Source organism: Macrotis lagotis, chromosome 1 (assembly GCF_037893015.1).
Source record: "Macrotis lagotis isolate mMagLag1 chromosome 1, bilby.v1.9.chrom.fasta, whole genome shotgun sequence".
Classification (NCBI taxonomy): domain Eukaryota; kingdom Metazoa; phylum Chordata; class Mammalia; order Peramelemorphia; family Peramelidae; genus Macrotis; species Macrotis lagotis.
In genome coordinates, this window is record NC_133658.1 from 719,466,398 (window position 1) to 719,482,816 (window position 16,419).

General features: G+C 34.8%; 1 non-coding gene across 1 annotated transcript; it reads right to left on the reverse strand.

The window, feature by feature from the left end:
* Positions 1-11,453: 11,453 nt before the first annotated feature.
* On the reverse strand, positions 11,454-11,560 carry LOC141510354 (U6 spliceosomal RNA). Its single transcript, XR_012474851.1, has one exon. It is a non-coding gene; the product is annotated as a U6 spliceosomal RNA (small nuclear RNA).
* Positions 11,561-16,419: the final 4,859 nt, after the last annotated feature.

Sequence of the window (16,419 nt, forward strand, 5' to 3'; positions counted from 1 at the left end):
GATCAATGAGTATTTTTGGCTTTCAATTTTATTAATCTCTTCCTTGATTTTCAGAATTTCATATTTGATATTCAACTGGGAATCTTTAATTTGTTCTTTTTCTAGTATTTTCAGTTGCATACCCAATTCAATGATCTCCTCTTTCTCTGTTTCATTCATATAGTCTTTTAGAGATATATATAAAATTCCCCTTCAAAACTGCCTTGGCTAAATCCCATAAATTTTGGTATAATATCTCATTATTATCATTTTCTTGGTTATAATTATTGACCATTTCTATTATTTGCTGTTTGATACACTCATTATTTAAGATTAAGTTATTTAGTTTCCAATTTGTTTTTTTGTTTATCTTTCCATTACCCTTTATTACATGTAATTTTTATTGCATCATGGTCTGAGATGTGTGAGTTTTTTATTTCTTCCATTCTGCATTTGATTATAAAATTCTTTTTGCCCTAGTACATGGTCAGTTTTGATAGAGGTGCCATGTACTGCCAAGACAGTGGTATATTCTTTTCTATCCCCATTAAATTTTCTCCAGAGGTCTATCATATCTAAGTTTTCTAACATTTCATTCACATTCTTAACTTCCTTCTTATTTATTTTGTGATTAGATTTATCTAGTTCTGAGAGAGGGAGATAGAGGTCCCCCATTATTACAGTTTTACAGTCTATGTCTCCTTGTAATGCACTCAGCTTTTCCTCTGGGAATTTAGATACTATAGCACTGGGTGCATATGTGTTTACCAATGATATAGTTTCATTACCAGTGGTACCTTTTAAGAAGATGCATCCCTTATCCCTTTTAATGAGATTGATTTTTGGTTTTACTTTGTCTGAGATTAGGATCGTTACCCCAGATTTTTTTTTTACTTCCACTGAGGCATAATATATTTTGCTCCAACCTTTTACTTTTACCATGTGTGTATCTCTCTGCTTTAAATGTGCTTCTTGTAAGCAACATATTGCAGGATTCTGGGTTTTAATCCATTCTGCTATTCACTTCTTTTTTATGGGACAGTTCATCCCATTCACGTTTACTGTGAAGATTACTAATTCTGTATTTCCCTCTATGCTATCTTTCTCCAATTATATTTTTATCTTTCCTTTCCTCTTATTACTCCTCACCATAATTTTACTCCCTTTCCCCTTTAATTTTTCTTTTACAATTTAGCTTTCAGTTTATTTTCACTTATACCTTGGCATTCCCTTTTATCAGTCTCTTTTCCCCTTATCTTTCCCTTCCCCTGTCCCCCCTTCCCTGTAGATTAGAATAGATTCTTAGATCTAAGTGGGAATGTTATTCCCTCTCTGGGTCAAATATTGATTAGAATTTACTCAGTGTTCCCACTCTCCCTTCTTTCCATCTAAATTATAAATCTTTGTGCCTCTTCACCTGGTGTCATTTATTTTTCAAGTACTATTAATCAGGTATCATCAATCACAGTTTGATTATTTGATTGCCTGATAAGCTCATAATGTTGCCAGAATATCATCACAGATTGATTGCTTGATTGCTTCATATGCAGCATTATCTCAAATTACATTAAATTTTAATTATAATCTTTTTTTACCTTACCCCCTTTACAAGTACCCTTTAAGGGCACACAAATCCTCCTCAAGAGCCAAAGTATCATCAGGAGCTAAAAACCATTTCTTGAACTATTTGTACCCCTCCCCTAGGCCTATTTTCTCTCACACTATACCCATCTCCAGGGTATTTAACCCCTTGTTAATTGAAGCAATTAAGTGAAACCCTGATTTAATTAATTACTAAAATCTTAAAGGGCTCTAAGTACTGGGAGGCTGTGAGGTCTCACTTTAGAATTTTACAAATGATTGTAAAGTTATGGGAGACACTGACTCAGGACCACCTAGTTTATGATGCCATCATCAGAGAAAATTTCTCAACACAGCAGAATTAAAGTGGATCAAAGGAAAATGAGACACTTAAGTTTAGAGTCAATACCCCTGCTTTTCCTTAGGGCTTTTTATCTCTAACATAATGATGCCATCTTAGACCTCTTCAATGGAGAGACAAGATGAAACTATACCCATATCCTCTAAGTTGAATCTCTTCAATTATATTTGACCCTTTAAGTATACTAAGAGAAGTAAAGTTATCAAGAATTAGAAGTGTTATATCTTCCATTTTAGGGTTATAATACAATTTGATGTGTTATATTTGACCAACATTTGTTTTGTTTTTCCTTCCCCTTTTCAATTACCTTTTAATGCCATTTTTGAATCATGCATTTTGTCATAGAATTCTCTGTTCAGTTCTGGTCTTTGTGTCAGGAAATTGCAGAAGCCCTCTTTTTCATTGAACATCCATCTTTTCACCTGACCGTATATGCTGAATTTTGTAAGGTAGTAAATTCTGGGCTGTAATCCCAGGTCCTTTGCCCTCCTATATGTAGTATTCCAGGTCTTCTGGTGCTTCAGTGTTGAGGTTAATGGATCCTGTGTGAGTTGATTTTGTTGCCTTTGTATTTAAATTGTTTTCTTTTTGCTGCTTGTAGCAACATTCTCTCCCTTACTTGAGAGTTCCGGAATTTGGCTATAACAGCTCTTGGAGTTTTATCCTGCGGTCTCTTTCTGGAGGGATTCTGTGTATTTTTTCAATGGTTATGTTGTCTTCTTGTTCTAGCAGGTATGGACAGTTTTACATAATAATTTCCTGCATGGTAGTTTCCAGGTTATTTTTTTTTATCTAGACTTTCTAGTATTCCAATGATTCACAGATTCTCTCCTGGATCTATTTTTCAGGTTGTTTGTTTTTCCTAAAAGGTAGTTATGTTTTCTTCAATTTTTTCAGCCTTTTTATTTTGTTTGATAGATCTTGTAGATTCATTGGTTTCTATTTGTTCAATTATAATTTTTATGGTTTTATTTTGTTCAATTATCTTTTATGTTTCCTTTTTTAAAGATGATGAATTCTTGAGTCAATTTTTCATAATGTTTCTGCATGACTCTCATTTCTTTTTTTCTATTTTTCTTCTTTCCGTCTTCTATGGTATTTAAATTCTTTTTTAAGCTCTTTGATGAACCTTCAGATTTGAGTCCAATTCATAAAGTTTTTTGAGACTTCCTCTGTGAGTGATTTTTCACTGATTTCTTCTTCCAACTTGGCATTGTTATCATCTTTGTCTGTAAAGTAGTTTTCTATAGTGAGTGCTCTTTTAGCTTTTTTACTATTTTTGTGTTTTAGCTCTACTTGTGGGGTATAGGGAGTGTAGATCCAAGCTTTTTCTGCTGGGGCTGGGGACTGATCCCTGGCTTTTCATTGGCCAAGATGTTGCCTATGGAGTCCTGATCTAGCCTTTGCAGGAGTTTGCTACCTCCCTTTTGTCCAGGTTCTGATTTAGCAGGTGGTCCCAACCCAGTCCTATCTTTCGCCCCAGTGTTCCTGGGGTTCAGCTTTTGTTTGAGGTGTGGACCCTCCCTGCTGACTTGTTACTCTAGGTGCTGGAACCTCTGCTGAGGTCAAGCTGCTGGGATGTGGACTGCACTGTGTCTAAAAGCCTCCTGCTGACTTTCCTGCTCTCTTGGCTCCTAGGCTTTACTTTCCCTTTCCCCACAAAGAGAGAGACCTTCACTAAAGACCCTCCAAGATATCTACCATTAAAAACTTCTTTGGATATACTCTTTTTCTTGGTGGTATATATAGCTTGTATGTCAGTACAGAGACTGCATTTTTTTGGTAGGTAAAAGCTCCAGGAGCATGTTAGCTTCACTCTGCCATTTGACTCTGCCCCAAAAGTCTGTGACTTCCTCTTGAGTTCTTTTGTAAGCATTTTTTGCTGAAACTTTTCTAGAATTATTAATACAAATGCCAATGTAGCAAATATAAGTATTTAGGGTTATGCAAAGTCAGGGACAATAATAGAAGTTATGTGTAAATCAAAGTTCACGTAATGATATGGAAGAATAGGAAATGATGTCTGCTCAATTGACAAGTAATTAACAGAAAAGGTGGAGATTATTTTATTAATCCCACAAGACTGCGAGACAAAAATATAAAATGCCAAAGCATGGGAAACTCCATAGCCAAGATCTTGGGCTACTTTTTAAAAAAACTTTTCTAATTTAATGCAATGGGATTAAGTTACTTGCCCAAGGTCATACAGCTAGTAGTTACTAAGTGTCTGAGGCTGGCTTTGAACTCAGGTCCTCCTGACTCCAGAGCCTGTGCTCTATTTGCTAAGCCACCTAGCTGCCTCCAAGAAGCATTTATTGAGTGGTATAAAGCAGTCATGTTAAACTCAAGTAGAAAAGGGTTCAAATAAACCAATCATGATGCCTCCCTGTGGGCCACATATTGATTTTTTTAAAAATTGACATTATTTGTGCTCTATGCATTTTTATTTTGTTAATTATTTTCCAATTAAATTTTAATATATTTTGGTCAAATTGGAAGTCACATGTTTGACACCTCTGGTATAGTTTCATACCAGTCTTCCATCAAGTATTCTTAGCATACAATCTAATCTTTAAAAGTAATAGCAGTGCTATAGAGTATTTTTGGTAATACACATGAATGTCTCCAAAGTAACATATCAAAGTATGCTATGCTATGTTTAGCTGTACTATGCTATGATTTTCATAACACCCTATTTCACTAATTAGTTCTTTTAAACCTAGGAATAATTTGATGGCCACTGAGAGGCACTTGATTCCCTTCTCTTTGGATTTAAGGAGTTTATTTTAGACACATAGTAATTAGTTGAAAAATTCTTAACCATTAGGCAGATCCTGGGTTCTCTGCCTAATGCTATATGCATGGATATTTCTAATCAATGACCTTAAAAAAGGCACAACTTTTTTGTTGGCTTTTTTGATTGGAACGAAATTCAGATTATTAGAAACATCTGGATAAAGAAATAGCAAATTATATTGTAGCATCTATGGAAAGACATGCATCAAAAGTTAGGGAGACATTCAACTTTTTTTCAGGTCCAAAATACTCATTCCAAATTTTTTGCTTTTAGATGATGCCTGTAGAGTCAATAATTCTCTTTATTATCTCCATTTTCTGCCATAGTTCTATCCTATATTTGTTCTTTAAGGTTGCAATGAAATTCCATACTTGCTCCATCTTCTCAAATGACTCAGGTTCTTTAGCTGAGAGGTGTCAAACTCAAAGCCCAGAGATAACAAGCTACCCACAAAACTCCCAAATATGCTATAAACTACAATAAATGGAATTGGGAAATATTTAACAAAATAAATAAAAATACAACATGTAATAAGTGATTACTTTTCATTTCTACATTAGTTAGGAGAATTTGAGGGAAAAGATCTATATCTTTTTTTTTTTTTAGATTTTTCAAGGCAATGTGGTTAAAGTGGCTTGCCCAAGGTCACATGGCTAGGTAATTATTAAGTGTCTGAGGTCGGATTTGAACCCAGGTACTCCTGACTCCAAGGCCAATGATCTATCCACTGTGCTACCTAGCCACCCCTGAAGAGGTCTATATCTTACAGAGATTACACCTTACAGTTAGGGAGGATGAAGAAAAAACTATAAAGCGGATTGATATATAATCAAAGGCTAAGAAATTAGGAAGGATGTAGAAAAAGCTATAAAATGGATTGATGTATAATCATAGGCCAAGAAATGAGGAATGTAAGTTTATAGCATGTAAATCAAGCTAATTTACATCTGACCACAAACAAAAAAGAATCCTTCTCTATAGATAAGTAGAGAAACTTGAAACAGGAAAGCAAGAGACAACAAAATGAGAATATTGGATGAACTGGTGAATGAATGAACTAGTGCTAGTCTAGGAGTCAGATTCACATATCTGTATAATGTTTCTTATGGGCCTAGTTATCAAATTGTGGGAAAGGGGAGGTTTGATAAGGAATTGAGAGGCATGACATAAAATAATTGAATCCATCAGATAGGCCTTTGTCCCATACACTGCCTAGTCAATTGGAAACATGGGAGGGACTTGTGTTTCTAGATAGGAGATAAAAGATTATGATCTCGTGACCCAGATGTGCCCACTTCCTTTTGGGACATCCATTTTAACGAATGTTTCAATAAAGGATCTCTTCTTCACTAATGACTGTTCTGAGTTCTTGGTTTCTTACACAATATAAAATAGAAAATGTTAATTTGTGATTTTCCAAGTCAATATGTAGCCCACAGGGATCCATTTCTTTTTGAGTTTGACAAGCCTGACCAAACTTAATAATTTACAGATGCCATCTGAAGTGCAGCCAAGTCTCATTAATGCATGTAAACATGATTCATATTCAGTGTCACTATAATTCAAAGTACTTTTTTTTTCATTTCTTTAGCTAATCTAAACAGTTGTTGCGTAATGCCACAGTTCCAAATGAAGAAGGGGAAATATTGGATAAAGAAGTTTGTTGTATAGTTATTAATCTATGCCCTCCATACTGACCATGAATCCCTTCCTCCCATCCCATTTCCAAGTTATGAGAGAGGTCAACGAACTTTTTTATTTTGGTTTTTGCAAGGCAATGTGGTTAAGTGGCTTGCCCAAGGCCGCTGAGTAATTATTAAGTGTCTGAGGTCAGATTTGAACTTAGGTCCTCCTGACTCCAGGGCTGGTGCTTTATCCACTGCACCACCTAGCTTCCAAGCCCCTATCAACATAAAGCATAAAGAGATTACGCCTTCCAGCTCTCATCCCAGATCTGCCCTCATTGCCTCTTCTCTGCTCTTTGAGCTATTGCCCCTCATCATCATATTTCACCCCCACCTAGTTCTTAAAAGCTCAGTGGAGGTGCTGCCTTTCTTTGGCAGACAAACCACTCTGCAGAGACCATCATCCCCTCAATCTCCTACTCCTTTTACCCTTCTCTACTACTTGTCTACTATTTATGCTGCTTGTCTTGCTGTGAAACTAGTTGATTCTAAAGAAATGTGATTCCTCAAACTCTCCTACCCTTTTCTTACTTCTATTGAAACTCACTGTCTTGCTCCTCCAAAGAACCTAACCTGTGAACATTTTGTAGTCATCTGTGAACTTTTAGTAATAACTTGTGAAGTTTTGCAATATCCTGTGATTTAAAATTTAAGCCTTTCTTACCTCCCTGAGTCAGATTGGCAATTCTTCACAAAAACAAATCCCCATGGTTAGATCTTTAAGCCTCTTCTTCCTTAGTCCCTTTCTCCCATCTTCACAAGGATGACACACTTATCTTATCATTCAAGAGGGAATAATAGCTTATATAAATCATATCTCTTTTAAATATATAGTAATTATTTTTCAGATCCACTATCCCGGAGCCTAGAGTTATAATGCTCCCTCAGGGTTCTATGGCTATCAAAAGAGTTTGAAAATGTCTCTCTTCAACAATATAGGTCAAAGACCTCACCAATTGTACTTCTTCCAATGTTAGATTTTGGTGTTAGCATTCTAGTTCCATAAAATCAACATCTTTCAGGAATATTTACTTTGAAGATGTATCAACAACAAAATTACAATCATTTCCTACCAATAATTCAAAGGCAAACACTTTCTAATATCACCTCAATCTTTGGGAAGAATGGACGCAAACTTACTTGAGTTTCTATATGATACTGCGTCAGTCGAGTTTACCTCCACATTCAGCCTTGATGTTGGATGAATCTTTACTTCTGAATCCAGAAAAATCATTGTTTATTAAGAGGGTATCAGTGCTGGGTTCACTGCAAAATCTGAATGCTGGGGAGTAGCTAGGTGACTCAATGGTTATAACACTGGCGTTGGAGTCAGGAGGACCTGAGTTCAAATATGACCTCAGACATTTAATAATTTGCTAACCGTGTGGCCTTGGGAATCACTTAACCCCACTGCTTTGCAAAGACAAGAAAAGTAAAATGAAATAATAAATTACAAATTCTGGATGCTAGGATAATGGAATAATACTCTATTTTCACCTAAATTGAAACGTGTTTAGTCAGGCAAAGAATGCAAGCCCGTATTAACAGGGCATAACATGCTCAGAAGGCAAGAGGTCCATGGCCGCTTACCTTATAGTATTGTCTCTTCCCAAAAGTTATAAAATATATATATATATATATATGTACATATGTATATATATACATATATGTATATATATATATATGTATGTATATATGTAATACTCCATAGTCTCTTGAAGGTACCAGTCATTTCATGGCACCTCTGTTCAGGCTTCAAGTCTAACCTCAGACTAGCTGTGTGACCCTGGATAAGTCACTTGATCTATGTTTGCCTAAATTACCTCAATTGTAAGTGGGGATACTAATAACAATACTCATTTCACAGGACTTTTGGGAGAATCAAATGAGATAATATTTGTGAAGTGTTTAGCACAAGAGACCTGGCTTGTTTTTTGAACCTGAAAACTTCATCAAAATGTTAATTATTGCTGTTGTGGTTATTGCTGATGTTGCTAATGTTGTTGTTATTTTCTTAATCTGATGTTTAATCAGAGCATGGGGTTTACCCTGAATTCTCTAAGTCTTTGACAATGAATGATAAAAGCTCTGGAAAGTCTTTCAACGTAAAAAGTTTCAGAGATGGACATTGAGTTATACTAGCTCTTTGTCTTCTGAGAATGAACCTAGTGATTCACATGACAGAATTATATAGCATGTCATAAAAAAGTCTCCTGAGTAATAGAAAGGTTACAATCTATGTCAATGAAGGGGATAGGACTAATGTCAATGAAATCATGGGTTTTTGAAGTATTAACCTGGAGAGAGAGAGAGAGAGAGAGAGAGAGAGAGAGAGAGAGACAGAGAGACAGAGAGACAGAGAGGCAGAGAGGCAGAGAGACAGAGAAATGAAGTTTTTTGGTTTATATCCTTGTAGCTGAATTAGTCATAAGAGAAAAAAAACAATTTTTTCAAAAGAAAATCATAATTATAATTTTAAACATATACCCTACTTGACTTATTTACTTCTTTGACTTGTTTACTGTTTTACCTATGTTCTTGTTTTATTTTATTTCAGATATAACTGTACATGCAAGTGTTCCAATTTAAATGTTGTAAATAAATACATTTTAGATATGTTTAGACATTTAGGTTTTCTAAGATGAATAATTTCATTAGCATTCTAACAAAATTCAGTCTAGTCTGAATTTGTCTCTGACTCACAGTTGATTAGAGGTGAAAGGATTAATTAGAACATACTTTTCTGAGTAGTATATGTTACCTTGTGTTGTATTGGTTGGAAGATTTTTTTAATGTGCATGTATAGGGAGAATCTCTAATCTACCAGACACCTGCCGATTTCTATTTCCATTTCATTGATTACTCACTTAAGCATATCTTTTTTAATAAAATGAGTCAATCTAAAATGAGATGAATAAAATGGGAAACAGAGCTAATTTCCAATAAGTTGATAATTCAAGTTATGATCAGTTAAGGCCTTATTTATGGCATTGCTGTGACCAACACATTTTATGTACTAATTATCAGCCCAAGTTGCTTTTTTTTATTTATTTACCTTATCTATTCCCTATCCACCATACCTTGAACTTTACATAAAATTTGTAGTTCTCTTGAACCTATTTTGAACCTATTCCAAAACTGTGATGATTTTGCAATATTATCATTTTGCAATACTGAATATTCTGTGTTATTCCTTTAATATGCAGTGACCAATTTATTCTTATATGATTAGAGCAATGCGTTTATTGCCTCATTATTGCAGTATGACATAAGTGGAAAGATGAATGACTTGATAGTACCTTCCTTCTAGGAGTATTGAGATAGTATTACATAAAAGATGGAAGGGTGGTTCCTTGGTTCAGAGACTTAGAGATGGAAAGGGACCTAGAAGTCACCCCCCCTCATTTTATGAATGAAAAAATTAAAGCCTAGAGAAGTTAACTGACTTCCAAATCTCACAGGTGGCAAATATCAAATGTGGAATTTGAACCCAGGTTCTCTTTCCATTATTGTCACCCTAAGGTGGAGTTGGGAAGTCAATTCCAAGTTCAATTATAATGTGGAAATTAATGCCAGCGTTATTTATAGAATTGTTGTGAGACAAGAAATAATATGCACATTTAAGTACTTTGCAGACTTAAAAATGCTCCAAAAATGTCAGTTGCTATTGTTGTTTTTATGTCAGAATCCCCTAGAATGGGAAAGCACCATAGAAATATATATTATTAGATGATGATGATTATGATGATGATGATAATGATGTGAGAGTTTGATACTGAGAAAACATCAGAACATATAAGGTGTTTTTTAATAGTTTCAGTTTGATAGGAAGGTTAGTTATTGGAAGTTTTTTTTTTAATTCATTATGGATGACTTGAGCATATTGAGTAAGCAGGGCAAGATTAAAAGCACCTGGTAAATAGTTGATTAAATATTAGCTATTCTAAGTGATCATACTGAACATTTTGCAAATTCTGAATACTCTAGTAATTACTGAGTAATGTTTATATCCAGAATCAAGTATGTTCTCAAGAGTTGGAAACATTGACTAATACTAGTCAATAACCCCATTCAATAAATAAAACAAGTTAAAATAAAAAGTTCTCAAACTCAGATGATTTAAGCAAAAAATGTGTTCCCTGACTGAGGAACAGGAGGGGAGCTGCCATCACTCAGTTTGATGAAGGTGGTTGCCCTGAACACAACTGTTCTTAGAGATTGGATATTAGGAGGCTGTTTTCCTCAGGATGTTCATGTGAAGGCAATGCTTATTCTACTGCCTAGAAAACAACAACCTTCTATAAGCACAAGGCAACCAGGTTAGGAAAGAATAATTTACTTTGTTTTGTACCCAGATCTATACTTGGAAAAATAACATTTTAGCCTCTTTATTACCACTGTCCAGCCCTATAAGTGGTTACAACAACTCTTATCAAGGTTCCAATACGTATTCCTACTTTCAACATCCCTACGTCAGTTTAAGTCCTTCCTGGTACTAGATTCAGAGGTCTCATTGTCCCTACTGCCACACATAGTCCTTGTTCTTCCAAAATTGACTTAGCTTCTATTTCTGTTGATTGCCCAAATGGTATATGTTTCTTTTTCTCAATTTTCATAAGACTTGTCCTAGGCCACTATTATTCAGTTATCTTTTCAGTTATGTAATTCATTTCTTTCTCTATCATATTGCTCTGTCCAACTCATTACATTCTATCAATCATTCCTTTTTTTCCACCAAGATTCTTACCCCCTGGATGTCTTTCTCTGCACCCCAAACCTGTCTTCATATTTGGGGATTTTCATATCTATGTTGATATATCATTAAAAAATTTGATCTCTCAGTTGAGAAACCTTAGCTCCTATGATTGATATCTTTTAGTGCATTGCACACAGTCACAGGGACAGCCAGACTTTACTTCTCATCATATCACGAACTCTGCATTATAATTATAATGAATTCTGAAATTACCTTCTATGATCTTGACTTGCTGTTTCTTTTTTCTGCTTCACTTTCTTTTTATTGAGCATTGCAATTTTTTATTTGATTAGCAAAAATATGGAACACTTCACAAATTTGAGTGTCATTCTTGTGCAGGGGCCATGCTAATCTTCTCTGTATAGTTCCAGCTTTAGTATATGTGCTGCTGAAGTGAACACTGCTTCACTTTCTAAAAAACTTCTTCATTCTCACCATGACTTTCAATTTCTATATCCTTCTATGTTATCACATTCCATTACATCTATTATGACTTAATTCTCTTAGTCAAACTATCTATTTCTCTGACTTTGAATCCATCACTCCCTTTTCCCATAACAATTCATGACTTTCCATATTCTGAATCTTGTTATCTTAATTATCCACATTCTTACTTCTCCTCCTGAGGTCTTAAACAATGCAGGATGTAGTAATTACAAATTCATGCTATCTAGTCTTGCCTGGGTCCTCACTGTTACAAGGTGATTTTTGCAATACTCTATCATACTACAAAATCACTACTCTGTTCTTTTTTTTAAGCACCTTCCCTATATTTTTAAAAAGCCTCACATCCCACTTGACTAAGAAAATTTGGTTTATCCACATTCTCTTCAAATATTCTCCACCTTGATAGAAGCTAACTTCTTTGAGGACGGGAATTATTCTGCTTGCTTGTATTTGTATGTATAGCATTTAACAAAAGTTCTTGTACACAGTAAGAATTTAGTAAATGTTTGTCAATCTATCATCCATCTATCTATCATCTGTCTATCTGTCTGTCTATCTATCTATCTATCTATCTATCTATCTATCTATCTATCTCTCTGTCTATCTATCTTCTCTGTTTCTTATGTTATCCCCTGCCTATTTTCTTTTACTCCATTCTTTGAGGAAGAGGCTACGTTCCTTTGAGCCAAGGTCAATTTATCACCTTAACCTGGGATCTAATCCACTCTTGTCTCTTCTATGAATAAGGTTTTTGGATCATTTTCATCCTCTCCAATCTCTCCTTGTATATTGACTCATTTTTCATTGGTTATAAACATATTAAGATTTCTGCAGCAAACACACACACACACACACACACACACACACACAAACACACACAGACTTCACTTTCCATTTGCAACTCTGATGGTTGGAACTTCAAGGAACATGATGGCCCAGGATAAGTTGATCATCTGAAATCACATCATCATCCTTCTAACTTAGTCCCTCAGTACCAACTCCCTAAGCCCTTTCTCTAATAATAATTAAAGAACTAGAAAATAGAGAACTAAACTCCTCCCAAATCTCCCCTTGATCTTTGTGCAACCTGTCTCTCCATCTAACTCTCCACTTTCCCCTTGAAGCTCTCCTTGGTGTGAGCTTCAAGTATCCGAGACTTCTTTCCTCCTTTAAACTGCTCCTTCTCTCTCTTCCTCAACCTTGCTTTCCAGCTTTCTTTTACATGTTGCTTTAAAACCCCATTAGATTATAATTCCTATTCTCTCACCTTCTATGGAGGAAGAAAATGCTTGAAGGGAATGTGGATGAACCAAACTGTATTTTGTTGAAATATGTTGAGAAAAAGCTTAATAGTTAGATTATAAGATCTTGTTTAATTATATCCCCAGAGCTTGACAACAGAGCCAGGCTCATAGCAAGCACTCAATCAATGTTTATTGCATCTGTTGAATTGACACACATTGGACACATACAAAAACAAGCATGCATGTACACAGACACAGAACAAGCTTCATTTGAACCTGACTCCTTTTTCATCTATGATCCATTATCTTTTCTCTTTGTCACAGATAAGCCCAAGAAAATCTAGCCTATTTTCATTCCATTTCCTCCTAACCTACTCACTTCTTAACTTCTTGCAAACAAGTTCCAGACTCCTTTTCAGGAATAGTACCTCCCTCCCTGGTTTCTTATGAGGCTATTATGATTTGCTTAGGTCAAAAGTCCTATATAAAGGTTAGTTATTATTTTGGGGACATTATCCCTGACCTTTCTCTGAGCTTTCCAATTTCTTGTGCAAGTATCCAAGCTGGAGGCATAAAAAAAACAAGTTTTCATTCTAATGGGAGAAGCAATCTGTAAATAAATATGTATATGCAAATATATGTAGCTAGAACACAACCCACTTTTTCATTCCAATCAATCCCATAATCAAATAGCAAGCTTTTGTAACATCTCTTATGTCAGTCTGTTTCTCTCCATTTACAAACAGCTCCTACACTGGTCCTCCTTACTTCTTGTCAGAATTATTGAACTTTTTTCCTAATTTATTTTCTTGCTTTAAGGTCTTTCCTTTCAAATCCCCTTCTATTGATACCTCAAGATGCCATCAAAACAATTTTCCTAAGATATAATTCTGACCCTTTTGCTCTCTGAACAAATAGCTAAGTACTTTCCTGTGCCCTATAGAATAAAATATAGATTCATCAACTTGTTTTTTTAAAGATTTTATTTATTTTGAGTTCTACAATTTTTCCTCCAATCTTACTACCCTCCCCCCACTCCCACAGAGAGCAATGTGCCAGTCTTTACATTGTTTCCATGTTATACATTGATCCAAATTGAGTGTGATGAGAGAGAAATTATATCCTTAAGGAAGAAACATAAAGTATGAGATAACAAGATCAGACAAGTTATTAGTGGGTTTTTTTTTCTAAATTCAGGGGAATAGTCCTTGGACTTTGTTCAAACTCTACGGTTATTTATCTGGATACAGATGGCATTCTCCATTGCAGACAGCCCCAAATTGTCCCTGATTGTTACACTGATGGAATGAGCGTGTCCATCAAGGTTGATCATCACCCTCATGTTGCTGTTAGGATGTACAGTGTTTTTCTGTTTCTGTTCATCTCACTCAGCATCAGTTCATGCAAATCCCTCCCGGCTTCCCTGAATTCCCATCCCTCATGGTTTCTAATAGAACAGTAGTGTTCCATGACATACATATACCACAGTTTGTTAAGCCATTCCTCAATCGAAGGACATTTACTTGATTTCCAGTTCTTTGCCACCACAAACAGGGCTGCTATGAATATTTTTGTACAAGTGATGTTTTTACCCTTTTCCATCATCTCTTCAGGGTATAGACCCAGTAGCATCAACCTGTTTTTAAAACAATCTGATGAGATATTTTCTTTCCAAACTTATTTAAAAGGAATATTACTCAAATTGTTCTAGTACTGGACTTCTAGGTTCCAATAAAGTAAGCCCACTATTTCCCAAACTTAGTATTCTATCTCTTATCTTTACATTTTTGTGTAGATTCTTTGCCATGCCTCTGTTATTTCAGTTTCCATCTACTACATGAAACTATTCCCTGCCCCCTCACACTAAATTAATGGTCCTTTGCTTTTTTCAGACTACCTTGTATTTACTTACCTGTGTTCATATTATATTCGCATAATAGAACATAAGCTTCTTGACTTCCATTTTGTCATCCCCCCCTCATAGTGCCTTTCACATAATAGGATCAAAAAAGAGTCAAATAGTATTGTTGCATATAAAATTCTCATTTGTGTATATATACCTTATTCCCTCTGTGCTGTCATCTGTGGGGTTTTTCACTTCAAACTATGGACCCTGGTTATTTCCACACCAGGATAGTAAATGTAGGGCAGAATCTTTTCCATTTCTTTTACCCTATCAGCAGGTCTTCATCTTTAAAAATGAGCTAGAGAAGGAAATATCAAATCACTCCAGTATTTTTGTCAAGAAAACCCCAAATGGGGTCATGAAGAGTCAGACATGACTGAAATGACTGAACAACAAGTACTAGGTAACAGTTACTTTAATAAATAAATGAAAGAAAAAAAGCAAACTGGATTACACTTAGGAATTATAGTTATTTCAGTGTTTTCCAAACTTCTCCTTGAAGCAGCAAGTCCTCTTTTTAACACTAAGGTTCTTTTGACTGCAAGTCTCTGAACAGAAAGACATAAATTGCTTATCACCAAAAGGAAAATGGAAAGATTCTTAGACTATAAAATATTACCAAACATGAATAAAAAAAGTAAAAATCAAAAGAAATTTGATTGCAAAAATGAAGAGAGTAAGTAGAAAGTCATTATAGGGTTTAGAGTAGGAAAGAATTTAGCCCAGAAATGAAATGATTTGCCTAAATCACATTTTGAACTTAGCTCCTCTGTCTCTAAATCCAGTGCTTCCATATAATGTGATATTATCTGTGAAATATCAAGACTTCAAAGAGGTCTCCAATTCATAGAGTTAACCCCTTGGGAGTTTTATTCAGAGACATGAACAAGAGTCATAATGGAAGCTTAGGTATGAATTTTGCAGTCTGCACCATTAGAGAAAGTGCCTAAATCAAAGAAATAACAAATAACATCTATTATTATTATATAAAAGAAAAAACTAAGCGATTTATAGTCATAGAGTGCTCTATTATATAAATGAAATGTTATATACCTGAACGAAATGGTATTCAATGTAATATTTGCTTCTTTGCTTTGACTATGCAATGTGTATTTTCTTTGGGAGGTAAAAATTCCATTTAAGTCAATAAATCCAGTAAAAACAAGTGTAACATACTGCTAAAAACCAACTCTGGACAGCTTGCATACAATCCTCAGTGATACCAGATGTTTTTAGAAGAATTCTGTGTTTGTTTAATGTCAGTTATACTTGACTTTCTTCCAAACAAACACTTCTAATTATATCATTACTCATTCAAATTTTGTAAAAGCTCATCTATAAACTTCAGTACAGATATTCCCTACACAAATTAACTCTCATAGTATTCAAACTAAACTAATTTTTAAAAATAATGTTTTCTAATTTAAAACACAAATGAGAAAAACATGTACCCATTAGAATTAATTATAAGTAAAGGTGCAGATGGATGTTTTTTTGCTTAATCAGTTGATTTTTCCCAAATACTATCTACATATTTGATCAAGATTTCATTTGTTATCCCTCTATTCATCTACACCCCTAGGTCTCTCATTCTAACGCCTATACATTGTTGTTGAACTATTAGACTAATTGATAGAAAAATGTGATATCAAAGCAGGCTAAA